At 41.5% G+C, this 9,662-nt stretch overlaps 1 long non-coding RNA gene across 1 annotated transcript in view; it reads left to right on the forward strand.

The window, feature by feature from the left end:
• Nucleotides 1-7,641, forward strand: part of LOC117952567 — a 14,760-nt gene extending 7,119 nt beyond the window's left edge. The window contains exons 2-3 of the long non-coding RNA XR_004658452.1: nt 293-295; nt 7,631-7,641. This is a non-coding gene — a long non-coding RNA (uncharacterized LOC117952567). The remainder of the gene's footprint in view (nt 1-292; nt 296-7,630) is intronic.
• The last annotated feature ends 2,021 nt before the right edge of the window (nt 7,642-9,662 follow it).

Here is a 9,662-nt window from a genome sequence, read left to right on the forward strand (position 1 = left end):
GACCACTAAGGTCTATATAAAGAGACTTCAGATACAGTATTAGGGACCACTAAGGTCTATATAAAAGCATCTAAAGAGAACCGTGTCATGTTACCTTTTAAAGGTCTATCTTATTTTCGTTAATATTCGTGTCACACTCGGTTTTTCACGTGAGATGTGACGGGAGTAGTTGTGTTCTTATATATCTATATAATATAATATCTCCTAAAGATGTATGGTCCCACACAACCAAACTGCATTCCTAATTAGGGTTGGGTACCGAAACCTTTCAGGATTATTTGGACCAGATTAGAACGTTTTTGGTTCTACTTAATGTCTCTATTGAAACATTTCCCCTGTCTCTCTGGACAGCCTCAGCCTCTTTTCACCAGCAGTACCAGCAGTGGCTCCAGTGTTCACCATTGGTAATTAGACTGGTATTCACTGGTCTCCAGCAGAAGTGGCTCTGCAGAGAGCTGTGAATTACAGTGGAAATACTAGGCCCTGTCCCCCTTGGCATATAATTACCAAAGAAGAATCCGACCTGTCACATTGTTGTAATTGCTCCACTGACGAGACAACTTGAAAAAGAAGGGTTCTCGTTATCCCGCCTTCCTGTTATCACTGCGAGAGCTATATTACCCCATCCAGCCTCACTTATCATGTCATCTTATGAAGATACTGAGTCCATTGCCTCATTCAGGGGGACAGCGGACACGTATTAGCGTAGCAACAGGGCTGACCTGACCTCGATCTAGAAAAAGGTCTTCAAACAGGACTGAATGAACAGCAGCTCGGGGCGAGGGGATCCACATTGTCTGCTGCTGCATCTACTCCGTGTTTAGTGCATTGGAGCAGAGGGTCTAATGCATTCGATTGGGAGGCTGGATGATGGCGTTGTGCAGCCGCATAAAAGAGGTCGGTTGTAGCCTTAAGGTTAATAAAAAGGTTTGGACAGCGAGGGCTGTTTTTGGAGTCTCCCTACTGGGTTAAAGAGTGTGTAATGAGCTCTTTGAGAAGCCATTGTAGAGAAGACATTGGACGTGTATCGATCTATAATGTTGAAATGACTCAGATTACTCTATACGATATCAAAGGGGACCTTGTTATTGTGCTTTAATTGCTTTGGTGTTAACCCTTGTGTTGTCTTCCCGTTAACCATGAACTTGTCCTTCCAGGTCCAAAAATTCTGATCTATTTGTCACTTTTTTCAGCTTTTGGTGCTTTTTTTTAAAAACCTGAGCTGGTTTAAAACCAGGTTTTACACTTATTCTTGGAATTCATGGTCAACAAACCTCATTTATATCAAATTATACATTTGTTTTTAGTTAAAAACTGAGAATTTATGAATTATTTTGACTAATAGTTAAGCTTGAGAGGATGTTGAGTGAATCTCAGTTTTGAAACCATTAAAAAAACAAATTCAAATGCTATCAGATTAATTAAAACACCCATAAAATTCAATCAAAGTAATCATTAATTTTACCTGAAGAACGTATGGAATCATCCATGTTACTTTTGGTAAATTTGGTTGAAAGAAATCCATATTTCACAAATTTAAACACTTTGAAACGGGTCAATTTGATTTGATTGAATTTGATTTCAACTGATGTTGAAGCAGCTACTACAGCCCCAAACATGTCAGACATTTTGGCACATTTCGAGGTACCCGCCTGTAGATTCTTCACCTTTTTCTCCTGTAATTTCTCGGCGCCTCCCTTTGAGCTTTTGGTGGTCGTTTGTCCATTTTAACGTGGACGCTAGACTTCCGGCGTAAGCATGACTATTACAGCTGGTGTCTCAGGGCCGGGAGTGGGGGAAGGGGGGTTCCTGGATTTGATTGGGTCAGGCCAGTGCCAATTAAGGAAATTAACCAATGGGCCGCTGATGGTTCTTTATGGGCCGACACGGCCAAAAAAACAAATAAAAAAAGGCAAATCATATCTGCAATTCGGCCCAATTTGGATGCTGGTAACTTTAATTTCCTTGCGGGAGTCACCCCAAAGGGATTAATAAAGCTAAGTCTAAATCTAAGTCTAAAAGCACCAGTCCAGCCCTGTTTCGGAGCCAGCAGTAGACACTGAGAGACCCAAGTGGATCAGCTTTCCCACCTCGGTGAAGGGTCAGGGGGTTAGTAGATGTAGAGCTGAGACAAAGTGAGCAAGTTCTTTGACTGAGTCTCGTTGTTTTAAAATAACTAAAATTATCCCTCTATTCATCCCACACACCCCAAAACATGACATACAAAATGTCGTGGAACAGAAACAACAACCAGAGATATTTATAAGCTATCAATTTATTGTCATTGCACTTTCAGAGCTTCGCCACCCCCCCCCCCCCCCCCCCCCCCCCCCCCCCCCCCCCCCCCCCCCCCCACTTCCTGCTCCTATGGTATGGTCTGAGCTCGTATCAACCTCTTTTTCATAGCTGTTCCAACAACAAAAAGCTCAGATAAACCCACTGCCAACACCAAATGGCCGACTAGCTTTGCAACCAGCTGGTGAAGGAAGTTGAGCATTTTTAAAGAAGAACCTGCATGGCAATGTGACACAGTTCTAGTATTGGGAGAGTTCTGGTTTTCATTGTAGTCCCAGTAGCATTGACCAATCACATTAGAGTCTCAATGTCACAATGCCAGGGCTAACTGGGACATACTGCAGTATGACAAGTGAAATTGTTGTAAAAACTGTTGTTTTTCGGGCCACTTGAGGAAAGACAAGCTGCACAACAAGCTAACATGGACCTGTTTACCCTGCTGCCCTCTGGAAAGAGGTTCCGCAGCATCCGCTGCAGGTCCACCAGGTTCTGCAACAGCTTTTTCCCCACTGCCATCAGACTGTTGAACTTCTGATCCATAAACTGAACTCTGCACCTATTGCACGCCATTGGGTATTAAAATGCTGCTGAACTTTTAGCCATTTCGGTTCCTCTCTTTTTTACTCTTCAATTTGCACACTGTTCATCCCCTGCACTGTTTTACACTTTGATCACTGCTGCACTTCTGTAGAACTATTTGTAAATAATCCGGAAAGGTATTCCATTGCACCTGGAATAGCATTGAAATATTTATAAGCTGTATGCAACGCAATTTCGTTCTGTATGCACTCTGTACATATAAAATGACAAATAAATAAAGTTGAAGTTGAAAAAGTTGAAGTTGAAGCTAATAGCTACTAGCCTGACATGTGTATTGTTTTTGCTAATATATGTTGGCCAAAGGTTGCTAAATCCACTAAATCCAAGCACACATTTGATTTATTTGGAGTTGGATCTCCTGTATGTTATGCATGTCAAATGTTCCCTCTCCTTTTAGGTCTGTTTTGAATTTAGCTCGTCACCTAATTAGACAAATATCTCTTTAGCTGACACGCCACACCATCTTCACCAGCTAATCAGTTGGTGCTAGGAAAGTACTGTACCAGGGCTGTAGTACTCGGGTCCGGTCTTGGACTCGAGACCGTTTTTCTATGGTCTCGGACTCGTCTCGGACTCGGTAGTATTTGGACTGGGACTCGTCTCGGACTCGGTAGTATTTGGACTCGGACTCGTCTTGGACTCAGTATTTGGACTCGGACTCGTCTCGGACTCGGTAGTATTTGGACTGGGACTTGTCTCGGACTCAGTAGTATTTGGACTGGGACTCGTCTCGGACTCGGTAGTATTTGGACTGGGACTCGTCTCGGACTCGGTAGTATTTGGACTGGGACTTGTCTCGGACTCAGTAGTATTTGGACTGGGACTTGTCTCGGACTCGGCCACTGGTCTTGCAAAATATGGCTTTTGGTCTCGAACAAGTCCAGGTGTCTTTATTATGTTGATGGTAATATTGAAGGGAAAGTAAAACACAGTCCAGGTAGGGAGGTTGTTCGGGTTTTACAAGTTTAGACAGCTAGCTAATGCTACGCCAATGTTTGCTAACGTTAGCACACCAGCGTTAGCCTAGCTTACTAGGTACAGTACAGCTGTACTACTACTACTACAGTAGCAGTAGCAGTTCTAATGCTCAGTACTAGTACATACTGTAGCTGTAGCAGTTCTAATGCTTAGTACTAGTACATACTGTAGCAGTAGCAGTTCTAATGCTTAGTACTAGTATCTACTGTAGCAGTAGCAGTTCTAATGCTTAGTACTAGTATCTACTGTAGTAGTAGCAGTTCTAATGCTCAGTACTAGTACTACTGTAGCAGTAGCAGTTCTAATGCTCAGTACTAGTACATACTGTAGCAGTTCTAATGCTCAGTACTAGTACCTGCAGTAGCAGATCTAATGCTCAGTACTAGTACTACTGTAGCAGTAGCAATTCTAATGCTCAGTACTAGTACATGCTGTAGCAGTTCTAATGCTCGGTACTAGTACCTGCAGTAGCAGATCTAATGCTCAGTACTAGTACTACTGTAGCAGTAGCAGTTCTAATGCTCAGTACTAGTACATGCTGTAGCAGTTCTAATGCTCAGTACTAGTACCTGCAGTAGCAGATCTAAGGCTCAGTACTAGTACTGCAGTAGCAGTTCTAATGCTCAGTACTAGTACATGCTGTAGCAGTTCTAATGCTCAGTACTAGTACCTGCAGTAGCAGATCTAATGCTCAGTACTAGTACTGCAGTAGCAGTTCTAATGCTCAGTACTAGTACCTGCAGTAGCAGATCTAATGCTCAGTACTAGTACTACTGTAGCAGTAGCAGTTCTAATGCTCAGTACTAGTACATGCTATAGCAGTTCTAATGCTCAGTACTAGTACATGCTGTAGCAGTTCTAATGCTCAGTACTAGTACATGCTGTAGCAGTTCTAATGCTCAGTACTAGTACCTGCTGTAGCAGTTCTAATGCTCAGTACTGGTACTGCAGTAGCAGTTCTAATGCTCAGTACTAGTACATGCTGTAGCAGTTCTAATGCTCAGTACTAGTACCTGCAGTAGCAGATCTAATGCTCAGTACTGGTACTACTGTAGCAGTTCTAATGCTCAGTACTGGTACATGCAGTAGCAGATCTAATGCTCAGTAGTAGTACTACTGTAGCAGTAGCAGTTCTAATGCTCAGTACTAGTACCTGCAGTAGCAGATCTAATGCTCAGTACTAGTACTACTGTAGCAGTTCTAATGCTCAGTACTAGTACATACTGTAGCAGATCTAATGCTCAGTACTAGTACCTGCAGTAGCAGATCTAATGCTCAGTACTAGTACTACTGTAGCAGTAGCAGTTCTAATGCTCAGTACTAGTACCTGCAGTAGCAGATCTAGTGCTCAGTACTAGTACTACTGTAGCAGTTCTAATGCTCAGTACTAGTACATGCTGTAGCAGTTCTAATGCTCAGTACTAGTACTACTGTAGCAGATCTAATGCTCAGTACTAGTACCTGCAGTAGCAGATCTAATGCTCAGTACTGGTATTACTGTAGCAGTAGCAGATCTAATGCTCAGTACTAGTACATGCTGTAGCAGATCTAATGCTCAGTACTAGTACTACTGTAGCAGTTCTAATGCTCAGTACTAGTACATGCTGTAGCAGATCTAATGCTCAGTACTGGTACTACTGTAGCAGTAGCAGATCTAATGATCAGTACTAGTACTACTGTAGCAGTAGCACATCTAATGCTCAGTACTAGTACTACTGTAGCAGTAGCAGATCTAATGATCAGTACTAGTACTACTGTAGCAGTAGCAGTTCTAATGCTCAGTACTGGTACTACTGTAGCAGTAGCAGTTCTAATGCTCAGTACTGGTACATGCAGTAGCAGATCTAATGCTCAGTACTAGTACATGCTGTAGCAGATCTAATGCTCAGTATTGGTACTACTGTAGCAGTAGCAGATCTAATGCTCAGTACTAGTACATGCTGTAGCAGTTCTAATGCTCAGTACTAGTACCTGCAGTAGCAGATATAATGCTCAGTACTAGTACTACTGTAGCAGTAGCAGTTCTAATGCTCAGTACTAGTACATGCTGTAGCAGTTCTAATGCTCAGTACTAGTACTACTGTAGCAGTAGCAATTCTAATGCTCAGTACTAGTACTACTGTAGCAGTAGCAGATCTAATGCTCAGTACTAGTACATGCTGTAGCAGTTCTAATGCTCAGTACTAGTACATGCTTTAGCAGTTCTAATGCTCAGTACTAGTACCTGCAGTAGCAGATCTAATGCTCAGTACTAGTACTACTGTAGCAGTAGCAGATCTAATGCTCAGTACTAGTACTACTGTAGCAGTAGCAGTTCTAATGCTCAGTACTAGTACTACTGTAGCAGTAGCAGTTCTAATGCTCCTACTGTAGCATAATTGTCTATGTAGCTGTTATGAGTTATCACCAGATGATCTCAAGAGGAATGGCTGTACTCATGAATCCAGGGTGTTCTGACACTGGTTTTGCTTTTATATCAACAAATAACCCTAACTGATTGTCTTGATACTGTCATGCATAAGACCTTTTTTGCTGTCCTGGACTCGGTCTTGACTCGGACTCAAACCTCTTTGGAATCTCTCTTGACTCGGACTCGACAAAGGTGGTCTGGACTACAGCCCTATATTGTAATGTAAGAGCTTTGTTGGCTGCCTGTTTGACACTAACTCAGACGAACCATTCAGTATGTCTGGGGGCTTTAAAACCAAAACAATGAACTAAAAAAGTTATTAGAGCTGCAAAGTAGAACGATTTATTCATGCACGTTTTTCAGTGTGATGGACCACGTTCACATAATGGTGTCCTTTTGTCCTTAGGTGTCAATATTAGGATGGACCGCCTCTTATCAAATGGGTTTAAGTCTAATTTGAGTGTTGAGCACGGTGAGGGTGCGAACGAGCTGAGTCATCTCCTAAAAAATAAATAAATAACTAAATAAAACAGATCTGTAATAAATAGCTCTTCATCAAAGGTTGAACTTGACCCTTCGTTCGCTGCTGATCCAGATTAGACAGAATGGAAACAGCATCACAGAGTCAGATCCTTTCCAACATCAAGGACGCATAAAAAAAATAGCCTTGTGCTAAAAATATCTCACCTCAAGGACTATTTATGGAGTCCTGATGGAAGGAGGGTGCTAATGAAAGGAGAGAGGAATGCATGTTATGTAGTAATTTTGTATAGGATATTTTAGCATTTCTGAATCAGCTGCAGGGGTGTGAGGTATTTTTTAAGGAGCTCTGTGACTTGGACCAATCTGTCGCCTCACTGGTTGCTCATGATATTGGTCATTTCAGCTGTAGCACTATTGTAAGTAAGCATTTTTTGTTATTTTATCGGTGCATATTCTGGGTTAGCAAATGTGGCTTTTATGAGTTTTGAGGATTCTTGGCTAAATAGTGACAGACGTGTCATTACAGATATGTGTGTTGTTGTTATGCCGCACTGACTGTGGCGTTGAAGCCGTCCTATCATGCTAGCGGCGTGGTTCCAGGGATTGTAATGTTAATCAGTGGTAGAGCGATATCCAGCCAATTGGAAGGCTGCTGGTTCAATGGCCGGAGTCAAACCCAGGCCTGCTGCGTCGAGGAGTAAACCTCTATTATAAGGGCACCTGGTCTACCACCTGAGCTATCTGTGCGCCCCTAGATTTTAGTTTTTAACCAAGTGCTACAATTGACAATTTCCTGTCACTGACGATGACATTTTTATATTTGAAGTAAGCAAATTACAATTTTACAGGCCAATTGTTTTCAAGTTTGCACAGATATGGAGCTAGATTTCATAAAAACACTGCACCACTTCAGTACCACTGCATTAGACCAAAAACAGTCCATGACCATAAAAACGGGAAAAATCTAATACTTACAAAGTAAATCTAAAACGAAATGCATTCAAATTGTAGATGCCTTCTGTATATGAGAGGTAGCCGTGCACAGAGCTAGATAGAAGAAGATAGAAGTACATGAAATAAAGTAGGTTTCATATCTACACATACTGGCTGCACCAATGGAAACCAATGGAAATGAAGGATAAAACCTAGACATAACAGAAGTAACGTAATGCACAGGTGTGCAGGTTGTCTCGGTTACCAGCCTAAACATGGATGTTTAACAGCGTGACTATACAGTGGTTAGCACTTCTGCCTCACAGCAAGAAGGTTGTTGGTTCGAATCCAGGTCGGTCCGGGCCTTTTCGGGTGGAGTTTGCATGTTCTCCCCCATGTTTGCGTGGGTTTCCTCCGGTTTCTTCCCACCATGAAGACATGCATCCTGGGTAGGACTACAGTGCAAAAATAGCCCTTTGGCAAACACTGGCTCATTTACAGAAATGGTCATTAATCTGCATTGTCCTAATCAAATAAATAATAAATAAGAGAAGTAACGTAATGCACAGATGTGTAGGTTGTCTGGGTTACCAGCCTAAACATGGATGTTTAAAAGTGTATATTACTTATAGTATTATATATTACTTATACTCATAGTTTATAGTGTATATACTGTTCAGTTCCCTGTTAAAGCGACATTTCCAGCACTGCTCATGTCCCAGTGTGAGTAGTGCTGTACAGTCATGAGACCGGCTCGCCAGGACATCAGCAGGATGTGATTTGGGGGAGAAGTTTGTATTTATTAAATACCCTGGGGGCAAAATCTCAGCAAGGCCCTGTCCTAAATTCCTTCCAACATCAGCCCCGGAGGCAGAACCGCTGCCTTGATTACACCAATTTACCCTCTCGCCCACCCAAAAGGAAGACGTGTAATTACACTGTTTACTCTGGAGTGCGTTCCTCTCTGAAAGGTCCCCGAGTACACACTCCATCTTTGTTCTGTGTTAGAGTCGTTGTGATTGAAAAGGGCAATAAATATCAACCTGCTGTACACTGATGTAGAGAAGCATGTTCTTCTACTGCATTAGATTAGATTAGATTAGATTCAACTTTATTGTCATTACACAGGTACAAGGCAACCAAATGCAGTTTGGGTCTAACCAGAAGTGCAATAGCAGCAGGTGCAGGATATTCACTGGTTAAATAAGTGTAGGACGTGGCTATGTACTGGATAAATATAGAGATGAATACTATTATAAACAGAATATTACAGATGGGTTCGTCCTATGAATATAAAATATACATAACTAGTATTGTGAGCAAGATTTACAGCTGGACATGTACTGAATATAATATACAGCTGGATATTACTATAAGTAGAATTTTTACAGATGTGTACAATGAACATAATATACTAATGGTTTACAGAGTTTACAGGTGAGTATGTACTATGAATATATATATATACAGATGGCTATTATTATAGACAGAATTTTTACAGAGATATAATAAGATGGGCTAAAATGAGCCGTATAACAATGATTTAAAGGTAGTACTAATAAAGTTTGGGCAGAAACTATCCGAATTAAAGTGCAGTGGTAAGTAATGTTATATTACAGTTAAAGTACGGTATTGCAGATGTATATATAAACAGTTAGTACTGTAAATAAACCGTCAGCAGTGCAAATTGAAATGTAAGTAGTGCATAAAGGTAAGTAGTGTGGATATATGTAAAGGCTGTAATGTGGACTGAGTAATGCCATGTAAGGGAAGGACAGGGGTCAGGATTACACTTCTTTGTCACAATGGTTTTAACAGGGCTCCTAGTCCAAGATTCTCAAACTGCTGCCCATTTGTAAAGAGTCTTGGTGTTATTATGTTGGTTCTTTTAAACTGGATAAACAGATTATCTGAGTGGTAAAAACAAGCTTCTTTCAGATCAGACTTCTTGGGGGGGGGGGGG

This window comes from Etheostoma cragini, chromosome 11, assembly GCF_013103735.1.
Source record: "Etheostoma cragini isolate CJK2018 chromosome 11, CSU_Ecrag_1.0, whole genome shotgun sequence".
NCBI classification, from domain to species: Eukaryota; Metazoa; Chordata; class Actinopteri; order Perciformes; family Percidae; genus Etheostoma; species Etheostoma cragini.